Consider the following 18,999-nt stretch of genomic DNA (forward strand, 5'->3'; position numbering starts at 1 on the left):
TTCTAGATTCTTACTCTATGAGTTTGCTTATTCTAATTGTTTCAAATCAGTGAGATCATACAATATTTGTCCTTTCGTGTCTGGCTTCTTTCATTCAACATGATGTCTTCAAGGTTCATCCATGTTGTCTCATGTATCAGGACTTCATTCCTTTTTATGGTCAAATAATATTTCTGTGTGTGTGTGTGTGTGTGTGTGTGTGTGTAATATTTTATTTATCCATTCAATCATTGATGGACACTTTGGTTGCTTCCATCTTTTGGCAATTGCGAATAATGCCACTATGAACATTGGTGTGCAAATATCTATTCACATCTCTGCTTTGAGATCTTTTGGGTATATACCAAGTAGTGGGATTGCCAGTTCATATGGTAGTTCTATACTTAGCGTTCTGAGGAACTGCCAAACCATCTTCCACAGTAGCTGCACCATTTTACATTGCCACCAGCAATGAATGAGTATTCCTATTTCTCCACATTCTCTCCATTTGTTATTTTCTATTGTTTTTTTTAATTGCAGCCATTCTAATGGGTATGCAATGGTATTTCATTGTGGTTTTGATTTGCATTTCTCTGATGGTTAATGGTGTTGAAGCATATTTTCATGTGATTTTTGACCATTTTATGTTTTCTCTGGGTTGTTTGTCTTTTAGTTGTTAAGTTCTTTGTATATTCTGGATATTAAACCTTTATTGGATATGTGGTTTCCAAATATTTTCCCCATTGTGTAGGTTGTTGTTTTACTTTCATGATAGTCTTTTGAGCCACCAAAGTTTTTTATTTTGATAAGGTCCTATTTATTTGTTTAATTTTGTTGCTTGTGCTTAGGGTGTAGGGTCTAAGAAACTATTGTCTAATACAATGTCCTAAAGATGCTTCCCTACATTTTCTTCTAGGAGTTTAATTTTCTAGCTCTTATATTTGGGTCTTTGATCCATTTTGAGTTGATTTTTGTATAAGGGGTAAGGTAGAGGTCCTCCTTTTTTTTCTGTTTCTTTTCTTTTTTTTTTTTTTCAAATAGAGATAGTTTTCTAAGCTGAAGAGACTGTTCTTTCCCAATTGAGTGATCTTTGCCCCCTTCTCAAAAAAAAGTTGGCCATAAATGTGAGGGTTGATTTCTGTGCTCTCAACTTGATTCCATTGGTCTATATGTTTGTCCTTGTGCCAATACCATGTTGTTTGATTACTGTGACTTTGTAATAAGTTTGACAGTTGAGAAGTATGCGTCTTCTAGCTTCATTCTTCTTTTTCAAAATAGCTTTATCTGTTGGGGTACTCTTACTCTTCCATATAAATTTTATGAATGGTTTTCCATTTCTGCAAAGAAGGTTGCTGACATTTTTATTGAGATTGCATTGAATCTATTAATTATTTTGTTTAGTATTAGCATTTTATTGATATTTAGTTTTCCAGTTGATGAACCTGGAATCTCCTCCCATTTATTTAGGTCTTCTTTGATTTCTTTTAGCAATGTTTTGTAGTTTTATGTGGACATGTCCTTTACAGCCTTGGTTAGATTTATTCCCAGATATTTGATTCTTCTAGTTGCTATTGTGAATGGAATTTTTTCTTGATTTCTTCTTCTGATTGTTCATGGCTTGTGTATGTAAACACTGCTATTTGAGGGTATCGTTCTTATACACTACAACTTTTCTGAATTCATTTATTAGCTCTAGAAGCTTTGTTGTGGATTTTTCAGGATTTTCTGTATATAGTATCATATCATCTTCAAATAGGGAAAGTTTGACTTCTTCCTTTCCAATTTGGATGGCTTTTATTTCTTTTTCTTGCCTAATTGGTCTGCAAGAATATTCAGTACAATGTTGAATAACAGTGGTGACCATGGGTATCCTTGTCTTGTTCCTGATCTTAGAGGGAAAGCTTTCAGTATTTCACCATTAAGTAGGAGGTCAACTGTGGGCTTATCATATATTCCCTTTATCATGTTATGGAAGTTTTCTTTATTCTTAGTGTTCTAAGTGTTTTTATCAAGAAAGGGTACTGGATATTGTCACATGCCTTGTCTGCATCAATTGGTATGATCATGTTTTTTTTTTTTTCCTTCATTGTGTTAATATAGTGTGTAACATTAATTGCTTTTCTTATGTTGAACCAATCTTGCATACCAGGGACAAATCACCCTTGATCATGGCATATAATTCTTTTAATATGCTGTTGGATTCAGTTTGCTAGTATTTTGTTGAGGATTTTTGCAGCTATATTCATGAGAGGACTTTGTCTGTAGTTTTCTTTTCTTGTGGTCTTGGCCTGGCTTTAGTATGAGTGTGATATTGACCTCGTAGGATGGAATAGGGAGTGCTCACTCCTCTTCACTTTTTTGGAAGAGTTTTTACAGAATTGGAGTTAAATCTCCTTGGAATGTTTGGTAGAATTTCCCTGTGGAGCCCTCTGGTCCTGGGCTATTTATTAAGAGGGTTTTGCTTACTGATTCAATCTCTTTACTAGTAACTGCTTTGCTATTATCTTCTGTTTCTTGTTGTGCCAATGTACATAGTTTAAGTTTTCTAAGAATTTGTCCATTTCATCTAGGTTATCTAATTTATTGGTGTACAGTTGTTCATAGTATCCCCTTATATAGTCTCTTTAATTCATTGGGGTCAGTAGTGATGTCCCCCTTTTCATTTCTGATTTTCATTATTTGTGTCCTCTCTCTTTTTTTCTTGCCAGTCTAGCTAAAGGTTTGTCAATTTTATTGATCTTTTCAAAGAACCAGCTTTTGGTTTTGTTAATTCTATTTTTTGTTGTTGTTCTCTATTTCATTTAACCCAACTCTTTGTTATTTTCTTCCTTGTGCTCACTTTGGGTTTAGGTTACACTTCTTTTTCTAGTTCTTCCAGTTTTGAGACTAGGTTTCTGATTTGAAGTCTTTCCTCTTTGTTAATGTAAGCATTTAGAGCTATAAGTTTCCCTGTCAGCACTGCCTTCGCTGCATTCCACAAGCTTTTGGTATGTCATATTTTCATTTTCATTCCCCTCAAGCTATTCCCTAATTTCACTTCTAGTTTCCATTTTCACCCAATGTTTGTTTGAGTATGTTGTTTAATCTCCACATATTTGTGAATTTTCTATTTCTCCCTCTGTTATTGATTTCTAGCTTCATTCTTTTGCTGTTAGAGAATACACATTGTCTGACAACAGACAATGTATATTTTTTAAATTTATTTTTAATTTATTGAGACTTGTTTTTTGACTTAACATCTGATCTGTCCTGGAGAATGATCCATGTGCATTCTAGAAGAATGTATATTCTGGTTTTCTTGGATGAATTGTTTTATACACACACACACACACACACACACACACACACACACACACATATACATATATATGTTAGGTCTAATTACTTTAGAGCATTGTTCAAGTCTTGTATTTCCTTATTGATCTTTTGACTAGATGTTCTATACGTTGTTGAAAGTGCTATATTAAACTTTCCTACTATTAATTTAGAACCATCAATTTCTCCCTAAAAATCTGTGAGTATTTGCTTCATACACTTTGGGGCTCTGCTGATAAGCACATACATAGTTATAATTTTTACATCTTCTTGTTAAATTGTCTCCTTTATCAATATATACTGACCATCTTTGTCCCTTGTAACTGTTTTTTACTTAAAGTACATTTTATCTGATAGTATAGCTACTTGCATGGTATATTTTTTCCATCCTTTCACTTTCAACCTACTTGTGTCTTTGAATTTAAAGTGAGTCTCTTACAGGCAGCATATAGTTGGGTCATGCTTTTTCCTCCATTCTCCCAATCTCTGCCTTTTGACTTGAGAGTATAATCCATTTACATTTAAAATCACTACTGATAATACAGGACTTTTTACTGCCATTTTGTTCTTTAACTTTTGTAAGTCTAATAGATTTTTGTCCATTATATTCATTAATGCCTACTTTTATATTTGATTTTATCGTGTTGTGCCATATTGAGTGCCTCCTCATTTCTACCTAGGTATATTTTTCATCTATTTTCATTGTGGTTATCATGGAATTAAAATTTAATATCCTAAATATATAACAATCATATTTTGTTTCATCCCAACTTAACTTCAATAGCATATGCATATACTTTTCCTATACCCCTCTGTCCATCCACCTTTTTTTTTGTACTTGTTACCACTTATATCTTTGTACAATGTATGTTGAAAACCATAGATTTATCATTACTTTCTATGCATGTGCATTTTAGCACCTGTAAGAGGTAAGAAGTGGAGTTATATACCAAACAATTCACTACAATAATACTGGTATTTATAATTACCCAAAAGTTTACCTTTATTCCAGGTCTTTATTTTTTTAAGACTCTGAAAAAAGATGGAACATTGCACGAATTTGTGTGTCACCCTTGCACGGGGGCCAGGCTAATCTGTGCATCATTCCAACTTTAGTACCCGTGCTGCCAAAGCAAGCACTGGTGTTTGTTTTTCGAATGTCGAGTTTGGAAAGATCCTTATATATTCTAGTTACAAATCCTTTGTTAGATGTGTCATTGACAAATATTTTTCCCTGTCTATAATTTATCTTTTCATCCTCTTAATAGGTTCTTTTGTAAAGTGATAGTTTTTAATTCTGATGGGGTCCAATTTATCAATTTTTCCTTTTATGGATTGTTCTTTTGTGTCAAGTCTAAGTCTTAGGTACTGAAGATTTTCTCCTATGTTTTCTTTTCTAGAAGTTTTATAGTTTTACATTTTACATTTAGTTCCATTATCCATTTTGAGTTTTTTGTATAAGGTGTGAAGTTTGGGTCGAGACTAATTTTTTTTTTTTTTTGTCTGTCACTGTCCAACTGCTCAAGCACCATTTATTGAAAAGATTATCCCTCCTCCACTGAATTATAGCATGATTTTTTTAAAGGCATATATGCCTTAAGTAAATTATGTACCCTAAGTAATAATAATAATAATAGTAATAGTAATAATATTTTAGTACCTATTGCATACTAAGTCATTTTTCTAAGCACTTTAACTACATTACAGTCATTCCTTATTTACAGAAAAATATCCATGTGGGCAGGATTATAATCCTCAAATTACAGATACGGAAACGAAGGTTTGCAAAACGAATGGCTTGCCCAAGATTGCAAAAGTAGTGTGTAGCAATATTAGAATTAGAATTCAAGTCTTTCTGTCTTTAAACCCCTGACATGCTCAGTTCTAGAATGTTGTCTCACCAAAAGGAAGCTCATCTCTCAAAACCTGAGTATTGTGTACAGTTAGAATCAATGACCTCTTTGGGACCCCTGAAAAATATGTTTGTCCAACTGAAGAATTCATCTAGCAGTTTGGAGACTAGTCATGAAATTTGACCTGGCATTTACCACAATGTCTATGGTATCTTTATAAAATGAAATGGTAACCTTCATTCAGAATCAGTTTTTAACAATACTCTGCCATACCAATAGTTGCAGCCAGAGCATCTAACACATTCTTGCTTCTTTTTATTCAGTTCATATTTAACAGAGCTACTTGCAGAATCGTGTTGATTTTTAACAAAGGTCATGTAGCTAAGGATGACTTTCCTTATTTATTGAGTCTCTAATTCCTTTTAAAAGTCTTGACAGGCTATTTTCCCAGACATTAACCTGTAGTAATGATTTCTTTGTGATTTATGTTACACTCTCAATTTACATATATTTCTAATGTGCTACTTTTCATTTCATGGAGGCTTACTTAGGTGTTGCATATGAAAGCAAAGTAAACAGGAGGGTCACCTAGTATATTGCTTGCAAAGGTATTGGTAGGGGGTTACCATAGTTCTACTTTCTTTCCTAAACATTCGATACTTGGTTACCTTTTGCAAATAGAAAATCTCATGGATGGAGCAAAAATCAGAAGATGAATTGCTTTGCTTCCGCTACTGATTACTAGCCGAATGACCTTGAGCAGCCTCCACTTCTAAACCTGCCCGTCTTGAGAGTGCAGATCACAAAGGAAATAAATGCTTTGCTCTTGAGGGTTAGCTTTTATTGTTTTCTTTTTCTGTGAAATGTATGAGCTGGGATTTTGGAAGTAAAAGTATGTTGGTCATTTTCAAGAGCCATAACAGGGGTTCCTTCTAGGGCAGTGGGCAAGAAACAGACATGGGGCAAAAGCTAATGTGACACAGAAGTCTCAGGTAGTGTAAGCTCCCTGAGGATAGGGATACAGTGTGTTTTGTTCCCTGCTCTGTCTTCAGAATCAACAAAAAAAGCCTATCACATTTGGTCAAGGCTCAGTAATACCTGCAGAAGGAAGAGAGGGAGGAAGGCAGGTGAGAGGTAGGTGGTACTAGGGTAGTTGGAGGTATTAGTAAAGATAATACAATAACTCACATTTATTGGTGCTTATTATATACCAGGCACTTTGCTAACCATTTTATGGAATTTCATTTCATTCTCGAATCAACCTTATGAGGTAAGAACTATTATCATATAGCATTTATTAGGGAAATTGAGGTACCAAGAAGCTCAATAAGCAGCAGAGTCAGTATCTGAAACCAAGTCACCTAATTCTTTGTTCTAACTTTTATTGACCTTCTGAATCCCCATAGTTAACCAATGTGCTAGGTACCAATTTTATTCCCATTTTGCATATGGGAAAACTGAGGCTTACGTACTTTCAGTGTTTCACTCCTGGCATCATAGCCACAATTTGAACCAGTCTGTCTGAGCAGAAAGAGAACCCTGGTCCCCACCTCACTGTTCTGCAACAATAACAATACTCCCTAGGTTCAGGATAGTGTTTGTCATTTGGATAGCACTTTCACTGTATCATCTCATTTTGTATTTACAGCAGACCCGTGATGTCTGGAGTTATTTCTTTTCTTTATAAAGAGGGAATTGAAACCAAGAGATGCAAAGCAGATGGACCAAGATATCCAAGATTCTTTTTCCTGGTTCAGTTCTATTTTCCCTGGATGAGCAGGACCACTTAGGAGCTTTGTTTAGTCTGGCTGAAGCAAGAGATTCCTGGGGTAGAGAAGCACTGCATTAAGATGGAATGTGAGAGTCCAAGGCACACTCGGCTGATTTCACTGATGAAAATCCCACATGGAGGTGTATAAACATGACCTGACAGAGGAGAGTAGGGTGGGTGAGGAAACATTGGAATAGGAGATTTTTCTTCGGACCAGTCCCTGGTCAAGACCTTAGAAGCTGAATTTGAGGTTTCTAGCCAAGTCACAAAAATAATATTTGCTTTTTCCATCCATTTCCCTAGAACTCCAATAGGTATTCCCCAAACACTGTAATGCATACAAAGTTGGGTACAGGATTCCTTGTTACCGTAAGCCTTTTTATTTGCAGGCCAAACTTTTGTGATGGGGAATGGTTTTTGTTGCTGTCGTCATGAAACTTTGCCTTTGAGATAAGCATGATTTTATTTCCAATTGTAATTAATTATTGAGCACTTACCATGTTACAGGCACTTGGGATATAGTAAGAATAAATACCTATCCCGTCTTGAGGATTACAGAATGTGCAGTGATTTCAAACTGCATTTTGGGGAAACTTTGTAGTTCCGTGGAGATTATTGCCGCTGGGGTAGAGGAATTACCTATGATGCTAATCAGTGGGGCTCTGTCCCAGTGGAAACCTCCCCTTTAATTGTGGTTGCTTTGCTTTATCTGTTTTATGTTTTGGGTAAAATTCTACTTGGAAAATAGCCTTCACTCTACTCCAACAAACAAATTTTTGTAACGACTGCTATAAGAAACAAATCAGTAAAACGAAAATAAAAAGTGTGTTAGTAACATGAACACAGTTCTCAGGGAACACCAAGTAAAGATGGATTTATTTACCTGGAAGAATTCAAGAATGCTTTGCACAGGGAGAAGCAGTTGATCTGGATTGTGAAAGATGAGTGTGATTTGAAGCCACGAAAATTTTATTGGGTATCACCTTGAAGAAAGTCCACCCAGAACATTCCTTCAGATACTAACACAATCTTCTCCCATATGCATTCTTTGGAGGAAATTCCCCCCCCCCCCGCTTTAAACAAACAAACAAAAACAAAAATCATTTGCAAGTATTATTTTTTCTTGTCCCCAAATGTCACCAGCGCTAACACCCCTGTCCTAGCTCCAGCTCTGGTGAACTGCAGCATACCTCCTCAATGCGGACAGCATAAGGAACCTTGTCAGTTTCCCAGTGACTTTGGCCTGAAGCCAACTGAATCCCTCAGGCTACAGGGAGAGCTGAGGAACCTGGAGGTGACAGGCTAGTCAAAATCCATACACACTGGGGCCGGGCTCCTGTATGGCTTCATGGGCCATCATTTTTCACTCTCCACCCCTCCCCAACCCCCACCCCATCACTTATATTTGCACTTTCTGGATTCTTTCCATTTTTGCAAGTTCCTTTTAGCCATGATCTGAATGCATCCTTGTGTTGGAGAAAGGACTATCATATGTATGCTTTTTTGTTTTAAACACTCACACAGCTAGTGGCTCTATCACAGAATGTGAAGTGGGAAGTCTCTTAATCAGATGATTAAATCAGGTTCCAGCCAGCATCTTGGGCTCTGAAGGCTCCTGCAGCATTCTGCAATGAGCCTGAACCAATTAGGCATGATCACCCTTTCTCTTTATTTGTGTGGAAAATGAGTAGAAATTCTGTCCTTCTTAATAATGTAGTATAACTTTGAAAAGATGACTTAAATTCCCAGGCTGTGGTTTATATTCTTAATAAAGTGGAGATAATTTGAATATAAAACCACTATTGGTTAAAGGGCAGAATTGGGGTACTTAGTTGTAAAACTCTGGGGGAAAATCTCATTTTTAGATCTTTATTAAGACCTGGGCTTTGAGAATAGGGTGAATGTGAGCCTTTAGTAGACAACTGATTTTCAATAGATGGTTGTTAAAAAGAAAAGCTAAAGTGATTGTTAAACACTACAATAGTCATCCTATTAATTTCTAACTGCCATTATACAGTAGCACTATTGCATAAAGATTTATTTGTAAAGTCCTGAAGATGGGGCTACTTATTTTATAAATCTAAGAAATCTCCAGTTTATTTAATATAAAACCCTACTGAAATGATAATCATTTCAGTGACTTCATGATAAAGTCTGCTCCTCCAGTCTATTCAACAATTTTACAAGCACCTAATTACGTGTATTAAGCCCCCTTTTGTGTAAAACACCTAGAACAGGTTCTGTTTCTTGCACCAATCACTGATTTTACCCATGAACTAGACTGAACAGAACACTTGGCACCTTCACACTTCATGTCCTTGCCTCAATGGGCCTTTACTGGAATGCCCTTCCACCTAATCCCAGTTATTCCTTAAGGTCCGTTTTCTGTATTGCTTCCTTGATGCCACTGCAACCCTCCTTCCTCTGGGTATGTGCTTATTCTCGAGCATTTAGCATTTGACCTGATGAGAACCCCCTGAGTGGGCCCATGATACCTAAGGACTCAAGACTTGGCCTTGGTGCTTAACTAGCTTTCTGACCTTCAGTGAGTCATTTTTCTTCTCTGAGCATCAGTTTCTTTATCTGCAAAATGGTCACAGTAAATTCCGTCCTGATCCCTTTGAGGTGAAGATTGAATGAGAAAATGAATTTGAAGGAAAGCTTAGGGTGACTCACGCTGCTCTGTAACCTGGACGTGGTCAGCTCAGAGGTCTGAACACACATTCATGAAGTGGACCCAGTCACAAGGTGGCTTGCTGGGCAGTGTTGGACTTGCACTCAACAGTCAAGCTGGTCTGAATCGCGACTCTCTACTTCCTTACTCTGTTACTCTGGACAAGTCACTTGAGCTCTCCCAGGCTCAGACTCTTCATCTATAAAATGAGAGTATTAATCTTCTCTCTTAAAGGGTTGGGAGGATTAGATAGATGAAGTGGTGAGTGAGCAAGGAAGGTCACTTAGTGGACACTGAATACAAGTCTTCATTGTTTGTTTTTCTTCCTTTCCCTAGATCAGCTAGAGGCAGCTGGAAAAGGAGGTTTTCCAGGGAGTCTGGGCAAGTGCCAGGCTTCTAAGACCCAAGGGACTCAGGTTGCTCTCTCCCCCCACCTCCCAGGAATTCTATGACCTGGGAGCTGGTGGTGTAGAGGCACAAAGATACTGATGCAAGGTTAAGGTTGATCTGATCTGCAGGAGACTTCAGTTTGGGGAAGAATGAGGAGGACTCTTTGAAGCTGGGACTGACCCAGTCACTCCCCAAGGCACCCTTCTTTTGACTTCCCCCTTTCCAAACATCTCTAAGCATCTCAAAAGGGGAGAAAATGGGTCATTAGTAGGCAAAGAGAGAGATCAGAGCCTCAGTTGAGCCTTTCAATCTCTCCTTTTTTTAGAGTGGCCTTAATGTTGAGGCAGTTGATTGGGAGACCCCAAGGATGGAACTGGGAGAGGTAGGTCCTACCTTGAGGATGGGGTGGAGAAGAAAACACACTTCCCACCTCTCCCCAGGAAGCTTTCCTTCCCTGCAGCTATGCCCCAAGTATCTCCCATCTCCATTCCAGGCCATTCCCTCAGAGAGAGCCTGCTGAGCCTGGAATGAGAAGAATCTGAACTACAAAACACAAACAAAAACCCTACTAAGAACCACTATGGGAGTGGGCAAGATGGCGGCATAGAGAGGAGTGGAAAGCTAAGTAGTCCCCCTGGAACAACTACAAAAAACCAGAAACAACTAGTAAATAATCCAGAATAACTGTGGGGGGACAAACGAGACTGTCCACTCATCATATACCAACCTGAATTGGGAGGAATGCCCAAGATCACAGCATAAAATCTGTAAGTAAAACCTGTGGATCCAAGTTTGAGCCCCCTCCCCCATAGCCCGAGCTGCAAAGCCTCATGGTGCCAGAAAGAAGCTCTCTCCCAGCAAGCGAACATAGCTCAGCTGAGCTCCAACTGGGGTTTTAAGTAGTGAGTGTGAACTGCTCACTACAGGTACGAATCCCCAAAAAACAGACAGAGGCTTTGGGTGATGACTGACCTTGGAGAGCCGGAGGGTCACCTTGGACTAGGTCTGAAGGGGACTATCTGTTTCTTTTTCAGCTCAGTGGAGAAAGCCCCAGTCACATTCAGTTCCCAGGGCTGTGACTCAGAGAAGGGTAGAGACAGCACAAGCAAAGAGAGACCATTGAAATGCTAATGACCTCCCCCTAGGGGGTCTATCTTCTCTAAGAGGAAAGGGGTGGGGCCCTTTCCATACAGAACCAGACCCCAGAGCCTAGGGGAACACGGTCATACCTCCTCACACCAGTCAAGAATTATAGGCTAACAGGCACCACCTGCTGGGCAGAAAAGCACAGTGCCCTGAGGCATCAAAGGGTGGAGGAATTTTCTAAGACATACCCTCAGGGAAACCAGATACTGAATATTTCTTCCCTCTGGGACCTGAGCCTGTTCTGGTCTGGGAAAACCTGATTTGGATAACCAAGGAAACCATGCCTAGACAACAGAAAATTACAACCTACACTAAGAAAAACAAAGTTATGGCCCAGTCAAAGGAACAAACGTACACTTCCACTGAGATACAGGAATTTAAACAACTAATGCTAAATCAATTCAAAAAGTTTAGAGAAGATATTGCAAAAGAGATAGAGGCTGTAAAGAAAACACTGCGCATATATAAGTCAGAAATCGAAAGTTCAAAAAAACAACTACTAGAATCTATGGAAATGAAAGGCACAACACAAGAGATGAAAGACACGATGGAAACATACAACAGCAGATCTCAAGAGGCAGAAGAAAACACTCAGGAACTGGAGAACAAAACACCTGAAAGCCTACATACAAAGGAGCAGATGGAGAAAAGAATGAAAAAATATGAGCAATGTCTCCGGGAACTCAAGGATGAAACAAAGTACAATAATGTACATATCATTGGTGTCCCAGAAGGAGAAGAGAAGGGAAAAGGGGCAGAAGCAATAATAGAGGAAATAATCAATGAAAATTTCCCATCTCTTATGAAAGACATAAAATTACAGATCCAAGAAGCGCAGCGTACTCCAAACAGAAGAGATCTGAATAGACCTACACCAAGACACTTAATAATCAGATTATCAGATGTCAAAGACAAAGAGAGAATCCTGAAAGCAGCAAGAGAAAAGCAATCCATTACATACAAAGGAAGCTTAATAAGACTATGTGCGGATCTGTCAGCAGAAACCTTGGAGGCAAGAAGGAAGTGGTGTGATATATTTAAGATACTGAAAGAGAAAAACCTCCAACCAAGAATCCTATATCCAGCAAAGCTGTCCTTCACATATGAGGGAGAGCTCAAAATATTTTCTGACAAACAGACAATGAGAGACTTTGTGAACAAGACACCCACCCTACAGGAAATACTAAAGGGAGCACTACAGAGTGATAGAAGACAGGAGTGTGTGGTTTGGAACACAATTTTGGGAGATGGTAGCATAACAATGTAAGTATACTGAACAAAGATAACTATAAATATGGTTGAGAGAGGAAGGTTGGGAGCATGTGAGACACCAGAGGAAAGAAGGAAAGATAAAGACTGGGACTGTGTAACTTGGTGAAATCTAGAGTATTCAACAATTGTGATAAAGTGTACAAATATGTTCTTTTATGAGGGAGAACAAGCAAATGTCAACCTTGCAAGGTGTTAAAAATGGGGAGGCATTGGGGAAGGGATGCAATCAGCATAAACTAGAGACTGTAACTAACAGAATCATTGTATTATGCTTCCTTTAATGTAACAAAGGTGATATACCAAGGTAAATGCAGATAAGATGGGGGATAGGGGAGGCATGTTAGACACTTGACATTGGTGGTATTGTCTGATTCTTTACTCTACTTTGATTTAAGGTTATTTTTCCTTTTGCTGCTTCCTAGCTGTCTTTTTTTTTTTCCTCTTTCTTTTGCCCCTCTACCTTCTTTGACTCTTCCTCCTGCCTTGTGGAAGAAATGTAGATGCCCTTATATACATAGTGGTGAAGGTGGTGATCACGTAAATATATGACCATACAGAGAACCATCAATTATTTACTTAGGATGGAATGTATGGTGAGTGAACAAAACCATATTAAAAAAAAAATGGGTTGATGACAAAACCTTGAGGGCAATATACTGAGTGAAATAAGCCAGACACATAAGGACAATTATTGCAGGGTCTCGCTGATAGAAACTAATTATAATATGTAAACTCATAGACATGAAATATAAGGTACCAAGATATAGGATGAGGCTTAAGAATGGGGAGTGGTTGCTTAGCATGAGCAGAATGTTCAACTAGGATGAACTTAAATGTTTGGAAACGAACAGAGGTGTCGGTAGCAAGATGTGAGAATAACTAACAGTGCCGAATGGTGTGTGAATGAGGTGGAAAGGGGAAGCTCAGAGTCATATATGTCACCAGAAGTAAAGTTGGAGGTCAAAAGATGGGAATGTATAAAACTGAATCCTATGGTGGGCAATGTCCATGATCAACTGTACAAATACTAGAAATCGCTTCCATGAACTGGAACAAATGTATGCAATACAATTAGAAGTTAATAATAGAGGGGCATATAGGGAAGAAATATATACCTATTGCAAACTATATACTACAGTTAGTAGTATTTCAACATTTTTTCATAAACAGTAACAAATGTATTATACCAATACTACGAGTCAACAATTGAGGGGGGTTGGTTAGGGATAGGGGAGGATTCAAGTTTCCTTTTCTTTTTTTCTTTTTTCATCTTTCACTTTATTTCTTGTCTGGAGTAATGAAAAGTTTCTAAAAATTGAACAAAAATTAAGTGGGGTGATGGATGCACAGCTGTATGAGGGTACCCAGGGGCAAGTGATTGTACACTTTGGATCTTTGGATAATTGTATGGTATCTGAACAATCTGAATAAAAAAAAAAAAGAACCACTATGGGGAAATACTTGATAAAGCTACGTAATTGCAGGTCATTATGGGGGAAAAGATATCAATTTGCCTTAGGCTTGACATTTCTAGAAATAAAATTAAATTATTGAGAATAGATTAAGGATGAGATAGATCATTTGGAGAGAAACAAAGCTTCTAACATGAAACCGGAAATCAAAGTAAGCTTCTTAATAAGGTCGGCATGCCTCATCAGAAGTTAGCCCGTATGCAAGCTGCCTGCGTTCAGGAAACACTGTCTGACTTGTCAGCCTTGTTTCTGATCTTGGAAGAACTCAGACTATAAAATTGTCCAAGCTATGTTCTTCTGTGTTTACTCGATCGTTATCTTAGCAACTCTGTGATGTAAAAAGATAATAAATATACTTAAAAGACCATAGAGGCTACCTTAAAAATCTCTTAAAATTTTATTTATCTGGGAGCAGTGCTTTCTGGGTTTCATTTGGAAGAGCAGATGTAAGCTACATTATTTTATTACTATTAAAATATACAAAAACTCTACAGGCCACTTATTCTAGTCTACAGCTACCTATATGCAAAAGAATGCACCAAGAACTCAAGGGAAATGAACATTTCTGCAGCATGCTACTGGTTACAAAATACTTTCATATGGCATACATCAATTAATCTTGACAACCCTAAGAGGTACAAATTATTATTTTTATGCCTTTTCATTTCTGTAGCACGTTACTGGTTTCAAAGCACTTTCATTCACAGTACATCAATTAAACTTGAAAACAGCCCTGAGAAATGGAGTTTGATATTCTTACTGTTACCCTTTTCACTAGGGAAGAAACCTGTACAAAGGTTTATGTTATTGGTCTAAGATCCCACAGCCAATAAAGAATACACCTGGAACTCAAACCCAGGTTTTCCTGTTCTAAATTCTGTTCATTTCACACCTCACCACTCACACCACACTTTCCTCCTGAAATATTTAAAACATGAGTTTAAAAGTATAAGTATTATCATCTCGAGCCCATTATCGTTAAACTGGACCTGACTTTATTATTCAGGACCTCTTTGCTTGCAAGTAATAGAAATCCAATTCCAGTTCCTTGAGTATGAAAGGAAATGCATTGGCCCAGGTAACTAAAATAATCCAGGGAAAACTAAATCCAGCAACACAAACAATGTCATCGGGACTTGATTTCTCTGTCTCTTTTGAGCAGAGTCTTCCTATGAAGTCAAGGTAACATTGGTGTTCCAGGCTTAAACCTACTAACTCAGCAACTTCATTGGGAGAAAATGTCTTGTCTAGGTATTTCAGTAACAATCCTGAGATTCAGTCTCATATGCCTGGCTTAGGTCATGTGATCAGTCCCGAGGAAACCAGTCATCAGGGCTTGAAATATGTTGTCTGTCCCTTGTACCAAATGGCCTAAGAATTGAAGGTGTTTCCCCAGAAGAAAGCAGGCTTCTTTTACTAGGAAAGGAGAGGGGGTGGGGGTGGAGGAAAGAAAAATAACGCTTATATCCTCCACTACCCATCTGCCAACTCTGGATATGAAAGGCATAGGATAGGAGAATGGCAAGGCTATGAGTAAGCGGGGCACAGAAAGGAAAAGGAAACTGAAAAGTTAAAATGAGAAAGCCCTATGAGGTCAATATCACCCTCTCAGACATAAAGAAGCAGAATTAAATTAAGGCTGCCAAATGCACAGAAGGCACACCGTTGCCCTAACCTGAAGCCTAATAAATTTGTCCAATATTTTGTGAGTACCTCCAGAGCTCAAATATGAGTATCCATCTACTCTTCAGTATGATGCATGTGTTTCAATTACATGTGCTCCAAAGGCCACATATCTGGTATAACACCAAACTATGAAAAATGGCTCTCTAAACATTTGTTGCTCTTTCAGCTTTCTCCATCTTCCAAATGTATATTGAGACTTTTTTTAAAAATTGGTGTTAGAATATCCAATGGATTCATTTTGGGGGTGGGGAAAGTATTTTCAGTAAATCACATAGAGCCATATCCCTGCCTCACTGTCCTGTGTAATGGTTCTAATCCAGACTTCTCCACCTACTGACTCTGCAATCTTGGGCAAAACTGGCTCTCAGTCCCCATAGGTTTGTTATCGGTGCCTGATTGAGGGTAATCACATGTTTGAGCTTTTTGGCTTCATTTGGAAATTGTCTCAGACTAAAACCAGCGTACTTACTTAGAGTATCCTAAGAAAATATACTACAACAATGCTCAATATTACAGTAACACCACTCCTAGCTCAACCTGCCTCTCGGAATGACCTTCTCCATACTTTGTCCCCACACTTAGACGCCACACTTAGTCCCCATACTTGGCCCCCAGCTTGTCTGTCCGGGCGTAACAGGAAAAACCCATGATACTTCCTATTCTCAAGAGACTAGCTCTGCTCCCGAAACATTAATGTACTCAGCCACAAATCATCTTGCATACTCTATAATTCCTATTATTTCCTTTTAAGGCTACTGCTTCTACAGCAAATAAAGATTGCTTGAGTGTGGAAACAGACAGGGACTCAGAGAAGAAAAGGAATTTTCTAATCAAGTTGAGCAAACCTAAGTGATCTGTTAGTCATTTTTCTAGCAAATTCTTTCTTCCCTGGAGCCCGACGCTGCAGGACAAGGATCTATTTTCAAATCTGTCACTGTTCATAAGAGACATAATTACACAAAATTCAGAAAAAGGAGCCCTATTGCTCTTATTTTGGTAATGTAATAGTAATTTTTGAAAGAACTACAATAAGTATGATAGAAATGGCATTTGCTTTCTTTCAACTTCACATTGCTTTTAGTTTAATACCATACCATTCCCAAGTCTACAATTCATCGGCAAAGCAGTGACAAATAACAATGTAGATTTTCTTTAAACAAAACATAAAAGAAAACAAAAACAAAAAACAAATCACTAGCTTATAAAACACCAAAGTGGCTATTCAACTTCTCATTGAGTAACATTCAAAAGTCTCTCCAGGAATTCAGATGGTAGATCCTCAAGAGTTTGGTAGTGACACCAAGACACAGATTGAGCTGCCCAGAAGTCCACTCACAGTCTCACAGGCTCCAAGCTCCACTGCTTACCACTAGTTCCCTGCCCCAATCTTGACTTTCCTATTCTTTTCAGCAACTGTTTCTTTAAACTTGCTATGTGCAGAGTGCTCTAGCACTCCTTTAATCCACATACCACCTCTCTGTTATGAGTCCTCCTTTGGCCTTTCCAGTCTATCCATTCATACCCTTCAGTGAAAATTCCCTGAATGCCCCCTCGAGGCTGGGCCGCATTTGCAGGACTTTAGATACAGCAATGAAGAAAACAAAGGCTTGTATTCTAAGGGGAGTGAAAGAAAATAAACAGAAATAGGAAGAGGAAGGAGGATGCAGAGGATGTGAGGAAGGTAGAAGAGGAAAAGAAGGAAGAAGAAGATCAATAACAGCAACTGTATATGTATATATGCATGTATGTATGTTTGTGTGTCTAAGTATAAATGCAGATATACAAAATGTTGGGTGGTAATAAAAAAATAAAGGAGGGTAAGGGGATAAAGACTCAAGTTGATATTTTGGAGAGATGGTTCAGGAAATGATATTTGAGTAGAACCCTAAGTGAAAGGATGGTGTGAGCTCAGGGGAAAAAGTATTCCAGGCCGAAGAACCATCTTGTGCAAAGGTCCTGAGGGGGAAACAGTGTCTGTGAAGGACAGAAGCATGGCCTCTGTGACTGGACTGTGTTCCAAGGGTGGGAAGGCTATGAGGTAGAAGAGGTGCAGGGGCCTTGTAGGCCATGTAAAGACTCTGGATTTCTTTCTGAGGATAGTAGGAAGCCATAAGAGAGTAACAGTAAGGGAGTGGCATGATTTACCTGTGAGGAAACTGAGGTTAAAAGGACATCAAGTGGCTCACCCAGATCACACATTTGGAAAGCCCAAAGCCAGAACTGTCACTGGCGTCTGTGCAATTCCAAAGCCTTTATTATTAATAATCACGGCACAGATTTTCACTTACTCACTAGACAAATGCTCTGTTATTGCCTTTACAAGAAAACTGAAACTTCTAAACTAACTTATCCTTTTTCCTATTGAGTTCCTCTCACTCAAAACCTCAACCAGTTTATTTCTTACTTCCTTTCTTGATTTAACTTTCCTAAGTCTCCCCCTCCAGTCAAAAATCTATTTAATTACCTCTTATAAAATTCACCAGATTTATCCCTTCTTTTCCATTGTTCCTGCTAATATTCTAGCTTCAGCCTTGCCTACTCCCTCTTGCCAAGGTGTCTGAACAAGCTGACCTTTTCCCCAATCTGGAACAAGCTTACCTTTTCAATTTCATCCCCTATTTCTCCCTGAAGTCTCAAAATGGTGACTGTTAGGTTATTTTTTGACCATGTGTCCATTAAAAAATATATTTTTTACATAAAAATTAGACTAAATTTCTGGCTTCTTTTAAAACACCAGAAGATCTGACAATGCTGAGCCCACATTCCCATAAGGCTGAAGCTGAGCAGTGACTGTCCATTTTTGGTGGGGTTTGGGTTCTCCAGTTCTCCACAGTTTCCACCACTCTATAATCAGACACCCAGAAGCATCACATATAACCTGTCTGGCCCTTGCATGCATCTGCATATATTTAGTCAAAGTAAGAATACTGGCTATAAGAACTTTCTGAGACAAACCACCTGGGTTCAAATCCTGGCTCTGCCACTTACCAACCCTATTGAGGGGTTACTTAAAATATCAATGGCTGCAAGAGAGATTCAGAGCCAACACAGACCCAGGTGTTTAGAGATGCTAAGCTAAGAGTTGAAGCTCAGAGTTTGTCCTGGAGAAACTGAGATCCCACAGACACTTAAGGACAAAGCCACTGGAATCTGAAGCTGAAAGCAATGCAACCTGAGAACAAAGGACCAGCAGATGCCAGCCATATGCCTTCCCTTGGAGATGCAGACAGAGAGACACTTTGGAGACAGCTGTTGAAACCAGAACCCAGGAGAAGGAGGATGAGCAGAAATTGCCAGTGCCTTCCCATGTGACAGAGGAACCCTGGATGCCATTGGCCTTCTTCAGTGGAGGTACCCTCTTATTCATGCCTTAGTTATGGCCTTAGAACTATAAATTTGTGAACTGATAAATCCCCATTATAAAAACAAATCCATTTCTGG

At 38.5% G+C, this 18,999-nt stretch overlaps 1 protein-coding gene and 1 non-coding gene across 3 annotated transcripts in view; one reads left to right on the top strand and one right to left on the bottom strand.

Moving 5' to 3' along the window:
• The window catches only part of TAFA1 (TAFA chemokine like family member 1), a 584,365-nt gene that overhangs the window by 260,613 nt on the left and 304,753 nt on the right, over positions 1 to 18,999 (top strand). The gene's annotated exons all lie outside the window — the stretch shown is intronic.
• On the bottom strand, positions 4,331 to 4,434 carry LOC119510525. Its single transcript, XR_005211960.1, has one exon. It is a non-coding gene; the product is annotated as a U6 spliceosomal RNA (small nuclear RNA).

This window comes from Choloepus didactylus, chromosome 1, assembly GCF_015220235.1.
Source record: "Choloepus didactylus isolate mChoDid1 chromosome 1, mChoDid1.pri, whole genome shotgun sequence".
Classification (NCBI taxonomy): Eukaryota; Metazoa; Chordata; class Mammalia; order Pilosa; family Megalonychidae; genus Choloepus; species Choloepus didactylus.